Here is a 13,277-nt window from a genome sequence, read left to right as displayed (position 1 = left end):
ATTTTTCTATTACAGAAATATTCATGCATATTTCAAAATTCAAATGCACAACAATAAACCATGTTAATCAACACATTCAGAACCGCTAATACATTCACTTCTAGAACATTATAAGTTAATACATTCAAAAGTGCTAATATATTCAGAACTTCTAATTCATTCTTCTACTAATATATTCATAATTGCAGTGAATTAGTGAACACATTTAGAACTGCTAATAGCCTAATACATTTAGAACTACTAATTCAACAACAAATATCACAATTCAGAAAATTAACCAACAACATTTAGCCACTGTATAATTATATTACTCCATATTATATGTATAATTTGATATATATATATATATATATATATATATATATATATATATATATATACACAGTTTGTTTACGGTTTGGGATTTGGTCCGGTTTAGTCCTAAAGGATCCCAAACCGTAAACAAACTGTATATATATTCCCTTATTTAAATTTAAATATGAATTATACAATTTACCTATTAACTTTATTAGTAGAATTAATTTATCATAAAAATAAAAAAATAAATATTTATAACTGCCATTTTATAAAATGATTAACGTATTATTAAAATATTGTGGCATTTTTGAAACAGTTGATATTAGGCACAAAATATAATTCATGGGGTTTTTTTTCACTTTAATTACCATATATTTATATATATACACACACACTTTTATATATTAAAAACAAAACTTATGATAAGTTTTAATTTTTCTTATTATATCCCAAACAAGTATATGGTGACCTCAAACCCTGAACAAATTGTATATATTATATATATATATATTCTCTTATTTAAATTTAAATATGAATTATACAAATTACCCCTTAACTTTATTAATAGAATTAATTTATCATTAAAAAAATATTTATAACTACCATTTTATAAAATGATTAATTTATTATTAGAACATTAGGGCATTTTTGGTAATAGGTGGTATTAAGCACAAAATATAATTCAATGGGGTTATTTGCAAATTCAAGCATAGTTCTGAAAGTTTTTTGCACTTTCCATATATTTATATATATACACACACTTTTATATATTAAAAACATACCTTATGATAAGTTTTAATTTTTCTTATTATTTTCTAAACAAGTATATGGTGACAGAAGGCTAATTTGTGACAAGAATTTATTCTTTTGTGATGAAATATCTTTTGTCGCTAAAAGATAGAAATTGGCGACAAATAATTTGTCACTAAAAGTCTATTAATGGAGACAAAGATAATTTTTGTTACTAGAGTGAAGTTTTTTGGAACAAAAAATCATCGTCGCTAAATGATAATAATTAGTGACAATATATTGTCACTAAAAGTCTATTAATTGTGAAAAAGTGAGTTTTATCACAATAACTCAATCTTTTGTGACAATGCACCATTTATTGCTAGAAGGTTGTTTGTAACGACAACAATTTTTGTCGTTAAAATGCCACCAATTGTGACAAATCTATATTTGTCACAATAACTCAACCTTTTGCGACAATGCATCATTTGTCACTAGACGGTTGTTTGTAGCGACAACAATTTTTGTCGTTAAAATGTCACCAATTGTGACAAAGTTATATTTGTCACAATAACTCAACCCTTTGCAACAATGCATCATTTGTCATTAGAAGGTTATTTGTAGTGACAACAATTTTTGTCGTTAAAATGCCACCAATTGTGATAAAGCTATATTTGTCACAATAACTCAACCGTTTGCGACAATGCATCATTTTTCACTAGAAGGTTGTTTGTAGCGACAACAATTTTTATTGTTAAAATGCCACCAATTATTACAAAGTTATATTTGTCACAATAAATCAACCTTTTGCGATAATGCATCATTTGTCACTAGAAGGTTGTTTGTAGCGACAACAATTTTTGTCATTAAAATGTCACCAATTGTGACAAACCTATATGTGTCACTAAAATCTAGTTAATCGCGACAAAGCTATATTTGTCACTATATTATAATTAGTTGCAACAATATATTTGTCACTAAAATCAATTTTGTCGCCATACCCTTTCCCGCCATATGGCCGGACGTGAGGAAATTCCCGGGGTAGATATTGCGACAACTTTTTGTGACAAATTTAGTCTTTGTTGAGTAAAGTTAGCTTAAGGCGACAAAGTTATTTTTTATCACAAAAGGTCATTTTATTGCGACAAATTCATCTTGTCGCTATAGTTTTTTTCGTAAAAGACCAAATTTGTTGTAGTGTTAAGCTCAAGAGTGGGTGGGGAGATTAAAGATAGAACCGGTGGAATGCTAGAAAGTGGAGAAGAGGTTCTTTTGGAGCTTTCCAAGGTGGAAAATCCAAGCTTGCAACGGATTCCATTAAATTGCTTACTTCACTCCTTGATCCCTCATTGTTGAACCCACAATTGCCATACATTTCAAGGAGACAAGATGCAAGAGGGTCCTTGTAACGACCCGGTCATTTGCCTTCCTTTCCTTTTTCTTGAAATTTTACGAATGAATTTTTTTCGTTTAATTTTCTTTTCTGAGCTCTGTTTCGTGTCGCTTAGTGTCATCTTGAGTGCTCGGAATTGGTTTCTGAGACTCTTTCATATGAATTGACAACTTCCTTTGAGGACCGAGTCATTTTCGCATTTTTCGTTTTTCGGACACTATGCGCTATTCTGTCTTTTCCCTATTATGTCATTTTCCCTATTTCGTCTTATCTTCGTTTGTTAGTTTTTGGCACAACCTCACTTTTTAAGCTTGGAGTTGATTTTTGACTTCACGTATCCTTATCGTGAGTGGTTTCCACGAAATACGTATCTTTACTTTTGCAAGAAAGTACTCTGGTTGTTCCCGGTGCCCATAGGGGCATGGATGCATAAATCTTTGGAATTAATTTCATTTCTTGGGGTGTTTTTCATAAATATCCTTTAAAGATATTTTATTTCAGGGGCATCTAAGAAAATATCTTTTAGAAGATATTTTCATTCTGGGGCAGTTTCGCAGTTAACACTTTTTGTAGGGGCCATTGTGCAATTAACGAAAGTTATTGCAAAATGTCTCGTCTGGGACCTGGATCCTCGTACGGGATTCATTTTCACTTTTTGTTGACTTGTAAATTCATAGAATTCTGTTCTGGTCATTTTTCTCCAGTTTCAGAGTTTCTGGACCCGGTTGCCACCGAACTTGTTCGAGGCATAACTTTCTGCTCGGGACTCAGTTTTCGATGCCGCTTCTTCCGTTGTTCATATTTTCTTATTTTAAATCTTTTTTGTTCACGGAGTTTTGCTGTTTGAGCGTGTTTGCTCAAAATTCACTTTTCCGGACCCGACGGGGCCCTTTCGGGGCACTTTTTGAGATTTCTATAAATAGGTTGTCCTAATTTTTAAAATCAGATTTTCAGACCTTCTTCCTCCTCTTGGCTGGCAGCCATGGGAGCCCAAGGGGCTGCCTTCACTCTTTCTTCTCATCCACTTGATTTCCTTGGTAGAAATCCTTTGGCCTTAGCATTTGTTGTTCCCCTCGTCGTGCTCTACCATTATTCCTTATTAGAATTTATTTTTGACAATTTCTTGAGTTTGGCTTTGAAGTCAAGTTTGGATTTTCATGGGGCTTTCTTCGAATTCATATAGATCGTGTTGTCCCCGGCATAACTCTTCGATTTCGGCAGATTCGGAGCACTTTTTTTTTTCAGTGGGGATTTGAGGTCTTCATCTCAAATTGAGGTAGGAGGTGTTATAGGTTTAATTCTTGTTATATAATATGCTACTGATGCTTATACAATTTGATTGCATGCTTAAATATGAAATCTAGAGATTTTATTATTTAATTTTCTTGTATTGGATTTGATTTTTCCGGTTGCTTATGACTTGTTTTAAACATGTAGCATGGTAATATAATGCTTTATAATATGGTCATTGACATATATTAAATTGAGGGAATTTGAACAAGTATTAAAGATTTTATTTAATATTTATCTTGAATAAAAGATTATTTTATATTTAATTTTAGTGAAAGTTTAATTCACATAGTCGTAGATTGAATGAAATAAACTTGTAATGTGATATTACATTAGTCCTTGGCATGTTCTCTAAGATATGTTAAATTGAGAGCATTTGGTTAAGTTTGAAAATCTAGAGATTTTAATTAAAAGAATTAATTAAAATTTATTTTGTGGTCCCATTAGCTTAATTAAGGTTTTAACTTGATATTTGTATTGATCATGACTTGTTTACTTGCATATATTAATTTGGGACTATTTGAAGTTGTTTTAGAACCTTGGGATATAAATTAGCATGATTTAATAAAAGTTCTACCTTGTTGTTGTATTTAAACTCACGAGCTTATGTTTTCAATATTGAATATATTATTGTCTTGGGTAATGATTTGCACACTTCATATTTAACATCATTCATGCATAGCGTGTAACGAATTGCACACTGAAGATTCGACATTCATCATATCATATTAGTTGTGGACTTAGAGCATGTATTGTATAGGTTTCCAAAATTGGTTGTGCATGGTAGATAGTTGATTATCTTGTATATACATGCTGATATATACGTTGTTGCACAATTTGTTAATTTTGAAAACTTGGGGATGTCGTTGTTTGGCTATGGCTAGGACGTAGTTCTAGTACGGGGGATGGTCCCTCTATATAGTCTAGTGCACACATAAGGAGGTTATCCATGGGCTAGTAACCCTAAAGTAACTATGTCGCCGGTCTGATCCGGCGTGACGTCCGAGTATCCACTTTGTTTGACTTAGCATTTCATTTTCAAGTTGATAACTAGATGATGTTGTAACTTGTTGTTCCTTATTTGTCGTTCCATTTTAAGTTACATGATGTTAACTTTGCGAAATTGTGCTTTATGCGTTGTATTGGAAGTTCAAATGTTGGTTAAATTGCATCGATATTGAAAATTGTGTTTTGACGTTCTAACAAAGCTTAGGATTGATCCTATTGTTCATTTAGAACTTAGACGTTAGGTGGCATAAATCACCATTGTTATTTTGTGCTTTAGATTCTATGTTGATGGCTTTGAGAACTTATACCTTGTTGCATTGTATAACATGCTCTTTTGTTGTTGAATTGCATGGATAATGTGATTCTTGTTAACTTGTATTCAAATATGCTTTTGTCAAGTTATATGGATTACTCTAGACCTAGTTCAATTGTATTAAAAATGCAATTCATGTTAATCTATGCTCAAGTATTCTTCTTGTCGTGTTCTTTAGATTATCCCAACCATGATCGTTTCATACACGTATGTATATCATGATTCTTGTTGCTTAGACTCTAAGGTAGCTTAGGATGCTTCCCGAGTCTCACTTGGACATAGACGTTAGGTGGCATGAACCCCTTTAACATGCTTCACCTTAAGGTGATAAAGTTGTAAAATGCTAGGTCGATGCATGCTCATCTCCTACGAGTAGCTTTATGTTACTCACCCCTACGATACTGGGGCATATTTCAGGTATGAAGACTTGGTTCATGAAGCCTAGCATTCCTTGGATGTCGTATAGCTTTCAAGTTTCCATTTCATGCAAATGTTAGCATGAAATGTCATTTTGTAGACTTATATGTCAAAATATGTATATTTGATTCCATGTATGTAATGTGTACATAAGTGCACTCCTTTCAATGTATTTGACATATATGAGATGAGGCCGGAGGCCAATGACATGTGTATTGTATTTTATACAACTTTTTAACTTCATGAAATATTATGAAAACCTTGAAAAATCGCAAGTCATTACTTCACCATGGTTGCATCGGGTGTGGGAATTCCATTTTCATTCTTTCATAGGGTCTTATTAATCTTGTATGAAGTATGGCCAAGGGCCAAACGGTCATTTGACTCCATTTTACATTTTTGGATTCCATGTTTTCCATTCCAAGTCCATTTTTGCCTTTTTGCCCGTTGGGGGGTCGGATTTTGCATCGGCTATATTTTTAAGCCATGCACCATTATAGCGCATCTAAATAGGTAAGTTACGTTTGCGTGTATAGTCGTTTCCAGGCAAAACCTTATCGTTTGTGTTTTGAGCTTCTTATGAACTCATTTTGAAGTTTTGTTGCATAATCTGATTTTAGGGCACTTTGGGGTTTTTCTTCGGGAAATAAATTTCCGTTCTTGACATGGTCACCTAGAAAACGTGATTTTAGGGGGGCTTTCTTCTTTGTATTTTTCCAGAAAATGTCGTCTTGCTACCGAAAATCCCGTGCAAAGTTCGGTTTTTCTGTTATGCTATAGCAGCTTTTTTTTAACTTCTTGCCCTTTCCTGATCTAGGGGCATTCTCGGTACTTCATAGTGTTTCTTTTTCGTTTTCGTTTGCGATCCAGGTAGAAAACGTGATTTTAGGGGGGGTTTCTTCTTCGTGTTTTTACAAAAAAAATTATCTTGATGCCGAAAACAACTCGCAGATCTGGAAAATCTGGTCGTTCCAGGTTTTTCCGGAAAAAGTGCTGATCTAAAGGGCATTTCGGGTATTTTACTTGTAAAATAAAATCTTCTCTTGACATTGTCATGTAGAAAACATGATTTGGGGGGGGAGGGGGGGGGGGGGTTTTGTTCACAACTTTTTGCCAAAAAATGTCATTTAAGCCCTCAAAATCCCATTTGAATTCGGAAATGTGTGCAGGCCCTGCTCATACTTGAAACCCAGAAAGTCTAATTTTTTGAAACTTTGAGACTTCATATCTTCATCATCCGGACTCCAAATCAAATGATTTTTGAGTCTAAGTTTATTAGTTTTTGCTGGTCTATATAACAGTATGCACGGTTGCATCAAATTATATCTAAAAAGACTATTTTACCCCTTGTGAAGTACCCTTGCCGCACTGATTTTAAACCCAAAAGTTAGTTTTTATGAAACTTTGACGTTTCATATCTTCTTCGTCTGGACTCCGAATCAAGTGATTCTTGAGTCTAGATTCATTAATTTTTCTCGGTCTATCTAACGGTATACTCAGTTGCATCCAATTTTGTCTAAAAAGACCTTTTTACCCCTAACGAAGTACCCTTACTGCATTGATTTCAAACCCAAAAATGTGATTTTTATGAAACTTTGGAGTTTCATATTTTCTTCATCCGGACTCCGAATCAAGTGATTCTTGGGTCTAATTTGATTAAATTTTTATTGTCTTTCTAGTGGTGTACTCAGTAGTACCCGATTTTATATTTTAAAAAATGACCATTTTGCCTTTGGGGGCCTGTTCGGTCTTTTTTTTGATCATTCGTTCCCGCATCAGTTCTTATTGAGTTCCACGACCTCATGGAAGGTCACTTTGAGTTCTTCGAGTCTTGTTTTCTATTTTTGCTTCCGCCTTCGGATCCGTTATCGGATCATCCTTACGGTTCATCACAGGACACGCTGGCCTAAAAAACTAGGGTCGTCACAGTCCTCGGAGATGAGAGATGAAAGATTATCCTCGGTTGGTTTTTTCATAATCGTGGAAGGAATGGATAGCTCAACACTTCATCCAAGACATTTATATGACAACACTCATCTTCATTGATAGGATGTCGACTTGCATTGAAAACATTAAGCTTAACCATCATGTTACCAAAAGAAAGGTCCATAACCCCGGATCTACAATTAATGGTTGCATTCGCGGTGGCAAGAAATGGCCTTCCTAAGATAATTGGGATGTGGTTGGTAGGATTGGTAACCGGTTCAGTATCAAAAACCACAAAATCAACCGGGAAATAGAACTTGTTAACTTTGATGAGTATGTCCTCATCCATACCCCTAGGTGTTTTGATAGATTTATCGGCTAATTGAAGCACCACCAAGGTTGGCTTCAAATCATTCAAACCTAGTTGGACATACACGGAGTAGGGAATCAAATTAACACTCGTTCCTAAGTCAAGAAGAGCTCTACGAACTTCATGGTTTCCAATCACACATGAGATGGTCAAAGCACCGGGATCTTTGAACTTAGGTGAAGTGTTATGTTGAATGATAGAACTCACTTGCTCCGTGAGGAACACTTTTTTAGGGCCTTGTCCCTTGTTCTTTCTCTTTTGTGTGTAAAGGTCTTTCAAAATTTTTGTATAAGGTGGAATTTGCTTAATTGCATCTAAGAGAGGAAGATTAATGTTAACTTATTTAAACACCTCCATCATGTCACGCATTTTTCCTTCTTGCCTCCCAAAAGGCGAAGTCTCTCTCAAAGTATATGGAAATTAAGCTTTTGGCTCATAAGATTTTGCAACTTGAGGAGATGATGAAGAAGATTGAGAATTCTTAATGGGAATATATTCTTCCAAGGAAGTAAGAGTAGGATTGGAAACGGGATGGGTGCTAACTTTGGGCTACACCAGTTCACTATCTTCACTTGGTTTTTCAACCCTATTATCAATTTTCCCACCACTTCTTAAAGTGGTAATTGCTTGTACTTGCTCTTAGGAAGGGCACCCCAATGTAGGATTTGCTTCCACAAAGTATTGGGCTTTTGGGTTTCTTTTGGGTTGGCTAGGTAGTTTACCAATTTCTCTTTCATTCAATGAATTAGCTATTATCCTAATTTGGGATTCAAGCTTTGATATCGATTGAGAATGAGAATGTAACAATTTAGTATTCACTTTCAAACTACCCAAAGCCACCAAAACTTTATCTTCAAATGTGGAATTACTAGAAAGTGCATGAGGATGATGAGAGCAAATTTGAGAATTATAAACTTGAGGATGAGAATAGTGATTCATTCTTTGATTATAAGAAGAAGAGAAATAAATTCTTGAGAACCTTCATTTCTTTGATGAGGATGAGCATACCAACTTTGAAAATTTTTAGCTTGAAAATGACTTGAAATTTCACTCCACACCGGAACATAAGCATTTAAATGAGGGTGAGCAAATGTAGCATTGACTTGTTTATAGTGTTCATTAAGCACATGTCCATGGGGATGATTGAAAATAGTATGAAACACACTTGAATATGTCATGCAAGGCTCACAAGAATGATAAGAATTATGATTATGAAAAGGAGATGATTGAGTAGTCGGTTTTTGACTCAATAAAAATTGATCAAGTCTTTTAGTGAGAGTTTTGACCTCGGCTATAATCTTCATTGGACTTTCAATTTAATACTCTTTTGAATTTTTCTTTTTTTCATTAGAATCATGACTCACCCGAGAAGTGTGATATTTATGCAATGAATTTTCACTCATTTTTTCAAAAAGGTGCCAAACATCATCTTCATACTTCCCAAAATATGAACCTCCACATAATATATCAACTATATCCTTGCGAGTGTCGGATAGGCTTTCATAGAAATATTGAACCACTTGCCATTTTGGAATGCCATGGTGTAAACATTTCCTTAGCAAGTCATTCAATCTTCCCATGCCTCATATAAAAGTTCTCCCTTCCCGTGAGAAAATTCTCTAATGGCGGTTCTCATTGAATTGGTCAAGCTCACAGGATATTTTTTTTAAAAAAATTCATTTTGCATTTGTATCCAAGAAGTTATTGAATTTGCCCCCAAATTGTTGAAACAATGTTTCGCCTTATTTTTAAGAGTGAAAGGGAAGAGGAGTAACCTAATGACTTTTTCCGGGACATTCATGTATTTCACGGTGGAGCATATTTCAAGAAATTCATCAAGATGTTTATATGGTTCCTCATCATTTAAGCCATAGAAAAGTGGACACATTTGAATAGTCTCGGGCTTAATTTCATATTGATCGGCCCCAAAATTAGGGAGTGTGATACAATTTGGTGCATGGCACTTGTGGAAATTGTAATGATCACGAAGGATCATTGGATGAATTGGAGCTTGAACTCAAGGAGGAAATTGGACGAAAGGAGGATGTTCTATGAAATTTGGGTCTAAGTAACCAAGATTACCTTCTAGATTTTCCATTGGAGTGGCTAAGATGAACGGTGAGGAAATGACCGCACAAAATTTCAAGCAACACACTAACAAAAACAACAAAATCAAGTACTTCTCCTTCGCAACACAAAACAATCAACAACAATCCTCCACATACATTGATCCCATACTCCCTTGCTTTCAACAATATGCAAGAAAAGAAATTGCCTCCTCGCGGGCCGACGATCTATCTAAGAAAATAAAATTGCCACCACGCTGACTGATGATTTAACTAAGAGAGAGAGTTAGAAAAGCTCACAAAGGGTCCTTAAGCAACTTCAAATTTTTTTCAATTTTTACCTTACTTTGCTTTGCAATATATATATATATATATATATATATATATATATATATATATATATATATTTTTAATTTTTAATTTTTAGCTTTAGCTTTTTATGCTTTTGCTTTGCTTAGCTTAGCTTGTTTCTTTACTTTAGAATCCTTTTACTTCACTTCCCGTGACTCAATGTACCTAGCCAATCAAGAACAAACATAATAAGTAGCCAAAGTAAAATAAAATAAAGACAAGATCAAAAGAGTACTAATTCCTAATTAATTCCAAAATACTGCGTTCCCAAATCCCCGGCAACGGCGCCAAAACTTGGTGTGGCCGAGTACCAAAGCTGTAACGACCTGGTCTTTTTCCTTCATTTCCTTCTTCTCAGATTTGTACGGATATATATATATATATATATATATATATATATATATATATATATATATATATTTTTTTTTTCTTTTCCGTTGTCTTTCCTTTCTGAGTTTGGTTTCTCGTTGATTAATGTCGTCTTGAGTACTCTGAAATGATTTCCGAGACTCGTTCGTGTGGATTGACAACTTCATTTGAGGACTGAGTTATTTTTACATTTTTCGTTTTTCGACACTATTTACTTTTTTGTCCTTTTCCCTATTTCGTCTTTTTTCCTGTTTTGTCTTTTCCCCGTTTGTGACTTTGTTTGCATAACCACACTTCTTGTGTTCGGAGTTGGTTTTTGACTTCAAGTATCTTTATCTTGAGTGGTTTCCATGAAATACGTATCTTTACTTTTGCAAGAAAGTACTCTTGTTGTTCCCGGTGTCTGTAGGGGCATGGATGCAAAGTTCTTTGGAATCTTTTTCTTTTCTTGGGGTGCTTTTCCTAAATATATTTCAAAGATATTTTATTTCAGGGGTTTTTAAGAAAATATTTTTGGAAGATATTTTCATTCTGGGCCATAAGTGCAGTTTTCACTTTTTGGAGGAGCCATTGTGCAATTAATGAAAGTTAGTGAAAAATGTCTTATTTTGAGCCTGGATTCTCGTACGGGATTCATTTTCACATTTTGTCAAGTTGTGTATTCTTGGAATTTCCTCCTGGTCGATGTTTTCCAGTTTCAGGGTTTCTGGCCCCGATTTGCGCCAAACTTGTTTTGGGTATAACTTTTTGCTCAAGACTTGGTTTTCAACGCCGTTTCTTTTGTTATTCATATTTTCTCATTTTAAATCTTTTTTGTTCATAGAGTTTTTCCATTTGAGCGCTTCTGCTCAAATTTCACTTTTTCGAACCCGGCGGGGCCCGTTTGGGACACTTTTTGAGATTTCTATAAAAGGGGGCTGAGATATTTTATTTTTTCATCTTCCCCACTCTCTTGCACGACTTAAAGCTTCCATGGCAGCCCAAGGGAGGCTGCCACCTTCTCTCTTCTCTTTTGAGCTTCATTCCTTTGTCAGAACATAGTAAGGCCTTTGCGTTTTGTGTTCGTGCTGACTATGCACTTCTTTCACCCTTATTAGAACCCATTTCTAGCCAAATTTTGAGTTTGGTTTTGAGGTCAAGTTGTGATTTTAATGGGGCTTTCATGGGGGTTATGTTCACGGCGTTGTCCCCGACAAAACCTAGTAGTTTCGTCGGATTCGGAGCCATTCCATTTTGATGGCTTTTGAGATTTTCATCTCAAATTGAGGTAGGAAATGTTTTAGGATTTTATATGTGTTGTATTGAGTGTTTCTCATGATTATACAACTTATATGTATGCCTTGTATTAAATTTAGAAAGTTAGTAATTTTTATTTCTTTGTATAAGATTTAAAATTCATGATGATATATAACTTTGATTTGAATTGTGGCATGCTAGAAAATCATGTTTTAATATGTTTGCTAACATATATTAAATTGGTATTGATTGAATAAAAATTGCATATTTTGTTTAATATTTATCTTTTATGAAAGATTAAATCCCTTGGCCGTACCTTGCATGAAATTGACTTGTGATATGCTTTTAAATTATGTCTTGGCATGTTGTTTAACATACTTTAATTTGAGAGTATTTGGACAAGTATGAAAATCTGGAGATTTTAATTAAGATGATTAATTAAAATCTAATTAAGGATTCCATTGGCCTAATTAAGTGTTTAACTTGATATTTGTGATAATTATGACTTATGTTCTAACATATGTTAATTTGGAACCATTTGATATTGTTTTAGAAGTTAGGGATTTGATTATCATGATTTAATTAAATTCCACTTTATTGTTCTTATGGCTGTGGTGTATGTAATGACCATGCTATATTGTTTATCATGTATTAATTAGAGGTCATTTGATTGAGATTTGAAACCTACGGAATTTAATTAGTTTATTGATTAAATTCTGTTTCTATTGTATTATTGATTAACTCATGTATTTGACATTGATAGTATGATTAAAGCATGACTTTTGACTTATAATGAATTTATGAGTTTATGTTTTCAATATTGGGTTATATTGTTATAGCGTGTAACGAATCGCACTCTGTAGATTTGACATTGTCATCCTATAGTAGTTGTGGATTTAGAGCATGTATTGTGTGGTTACAATCTACTTGTGCATGGAAGGTGACTTCGTGCATTATATAAATCATGTATAAGTTGTGAACTTATTTGGCTTATTTTGGAATCACTTGGGACATTGTTTTGTCAGATGGCTAGAGTTTGGCTCTAGTACGGGGATGTGAGTCCTCTAAGTCAAAAGTTCGCGCGTTGGGTAGGCTGTCTGTGGGTTAGTAGCTCCAAATTAGCCCTAAGAAGTTCGCGCGTTGGGTAGGCTGCTTGGGGGTTAGTTGCTCCAAATTTGCCTTGTCTCGGCGAAAATCCGAGTTTTGATGTCCAAGTCTTCCACTATTTGTTTTCCCATTCAATTCCAAGTTTGCAATCATGTTTATATTGTGACTTGTGGTTTTGGCAATCGGCAATTTGATGTTGTTAAGTACATCTATACTAAATTGTTATATTTAGTTGATTTCACATTTTTAGATTTCTAGTTGATAACTTAGAGAATCTATGTCTTGATGTGTGGTATTAGATATTCTAATTATACTAGATTGCTATATTTAGTTGATTTAGCATTTAGATTTCAAGTTGATAACTTTGAGAATCTATATCTAGTTGTTTTGTGTAAGCATGTTTCT

The sequence above is a fragment of the Cornus florida genome, unplaced genomic scaffold (assembly GCF_030987335.1).
Source record: "Cornus florida cultivar Cherokee Brave unplaced genomic scaffold, ASM3098733v1 CherokeeBrave_3.0.0_Hap2_Chr07, whole genome shotgun sequence".
Lineage (NCBI taxonomy): Eukaryota > Viridiplantae > Streptophyta > Magnoliopsida > Cornales > Cornaceae > Cornus > Cornus florida.
This window is presented reverse-complemented; position numbering follows the sequence as displayed.